Source organism: Octopus bimaculoides, chromosome 1 (genome assembly GCF_001194135.2).
Source record: "Octopus bimaculoides isolate UCB-OBI-ISO-001 chromosome 1, ASM119413v2, whole genome shotgun sequence".
Taxonomy (NCBI): Eukaryota; Metazoa; Mollusca; class Cephalopoda; order Octopoda; family Octopodidae; genus Octopus; species Octopus bimaculoides.
Genome location: NC_068981.1, coordinates 77,316,332 through 77,319,234, shown reverse-complemented (window position 1 = coordinate 77,319,234; position 2,903 = coordinate 77,316,332).

Below are 2,903 nucleotides of genomic sequence, written 5' to 3'. Positions count from 1 at the left end.
TATATATATACGACGGGCTTCTTTCAGTTTCCGTCTACCAAATCCACTCACAAGGCTTTGGTCAGCCCGAGGCTATAATAGAAGACACTTGCCCAAGGTGCCATCAGGAGTGAAAGCTTATGGCCTTAAATCTCCAAAAGGTTCACATGCAGTTGTTCTGTAACAAAAAATCGGGAATCGCAAGACCTGGAAGACTTACCATCATTCATCAGTCAAGTGGTTCTCTTCTACTGTTGTAACACCCTAAAACTTTTATTCCAAGTGCACCAGATCCATCACTTTTTCTTCTAGCTTCTGAAAACGATGGAATGAATCAGCACCAATCACCACCTTTATCATACCATCAGTTATAACCAGTTTCGCTTCCGCAGATCCATAACTAGTGGGGATATACTCTTTCGTATCATTCGCCATTGGCCTCCTGCCCTTCGGGAGTTCAAAGGAATTAGTATCGTTGCACTTGATTCTTTAATGTCTTTGACTCAGCCTTAGGAGCCTTTGAGCAATTCAGTCTGCTAATGGCTCTCTCCGTCTTATATTTATTGGATTATAAACATCTAGCCACATCTCACTATTGCTATAAGCACTAACGGAAATCTTCTCGACTGATATAATTACATATCTCGTGTGCCTTATGACTCTTTCTTTCATTACAATAACAATCTTCTTGTTATCATTACCAACAACGCTCTCTCGTATTAAAGAAGGTATCACTCTTCGTTCTCTGCAACCTTCCACTCACAAGCTCCAGTTCTAAGCAACCGAGACACCTCACGCCAAATCTGCTCTACTTCCTTAAAGAAACTCGCACCCCAAACAACTTTCAATGAAACCATAGCAATCTAATATCATTCAGCACTACAAAGTAATCGTCACTACACAGATCAAAGAGACAATCTTATACCTAACCCTCTATTATCATGAACATCATGTACATAAATCCTTCAAGTCGCTACAATTTCGAGATGAAACGCTCTGATTATCTACCTAATACTACATTATCTAATGTGCTCCTTATTATTTGAGGTGGTAAGGAGATTGATTTCAGACAAATTGGATTATCTTTTTTGCATGTTGAAAGTTCACATTCATATTCACTGATGTTTACCTTTCATATACAACATATCTAATTCTGTACCTAAAGACTTGTGCTTTTCTTCAGGATTTCAACCCTAGACAGTTGCTGGACTTGTACAAAAGCACCAGTTTAGTTTGAAGTTAGTACTGGAAATCCTTTAAATGAGAATATTACCACGCATTTATTTTTGTTACAAACACTTCGACAATGAAATGCTCAAGGTGACCGCCAACTGTGTCTATCTTAACAGCTTCATGATTCCCATTAAGCTGATACTGTTAATCCCTGACTAAACAACAAAATTCTAAATTATTTCTAACAAGATTTATAGTTTGAAGTAACTACTATAGTTAAAGTGTTTCTATGTACAGTAATGAGCTTGAAGTATTTAATTCTTTGATAAAATAACATCCCCTATTATTTATAATAAATATGAATTGGAAAACGCTGAATATATGAAAATATATTTAGAATGGCTGTGATGCTTATAGTTCATAGCAAAGGTAAAAATCTAGTATAAAAAAAGTTGAAGACTTTAGTTTGAAACGGATTATAGGTATCCGAGGATCTGGTTTCCATTGTTCATAGGTGAAATAATACATTGATTTCTTAAGAAGCACAACAAGGGACATGACGTAGATTGGAACTCACAAACCCAAGTGATTTTTGTCTGACATCTTCTAGAGAAGTATTCTAACTAAACGTGACATTATGAATTCCATTTGCATTATGAATAAAACTTTGGAAAAACAAAACAAAAACATTTTGTTCGCATATTTGTCGAACAGGTAAATATATTAACTATGATATCTGCTTCCCAATTTGAAGAACTGACAGAATTATATACAATAGTTGTTATATATAGTAGCCTTAGAACGTGCTGCCAACGGCTAAGGTTTCGAAATTGTTAACACTCTGACAATTTTATTTAAAGCTACACCACTTATACATAGTACATACAATGTACTCTACCTGAAGCTATGATTTTGAAGGAACTCGCTGACAGGAGCATGTATATTTAGTATTAGTTATAGGTTTCAAATATAATGTACATTGTCATCAACTGTGACATGACATATTAATAACTGGAAGAAAAAATAAATGAAATTGTCGTTTCTGGTGCTGCTTGTCACTGGGGTCTCTACTACATTAAACTGACAAAGATATTTACTAATAAAATAAGTTATATCAAGTAACTGTTGGATTTGCTGCAGCTTAAACAAAATATATTTACTAGGTTTTGAACGGTTAAAACGCAAATCTGATAAAGCCATAACAAGTGTTGCCGTTAGCACTGGCCTTCAAAAATTAAATTTTCCACAAAGATCTCTTAATTAAATAATTAGTTGATATTAAGAAGTTAATTGAAGTGAATTGAATAAAATGACATGACAGTGAAGGGAATTAAAAAAAAAGTTTCAACTAGATATGGAAATCAGGTTACTAGGTACACCCCAGAAATTCTTGTTCTGTTGCTATTACTACACCTCGTTGAACCAAATTTATTCGAAGTTTATATTTCTAGTAACAAATTCAATGACGTGAAACTGTTAATAGAGACTTGGTAAGTTATTAAAATATACCAAAACCAATTGTTACTTGAAACGTTTGAATTGCATTCTAAGCTATTTTTCTTTAATATATTTTTGCTTATGGCTAGTTGTCTTTTTGTTCTGTATTTGTTGTAAGGAAACATGCTATTACTACATTCTGAATATTCAGTGCTAATCTAGATCGTGTTTCAGATACTACAGACTGGTGACAATCTTTTTTTTTTCTGAAAGAATAATACGTGTCCATATATATATATATATATATATATATA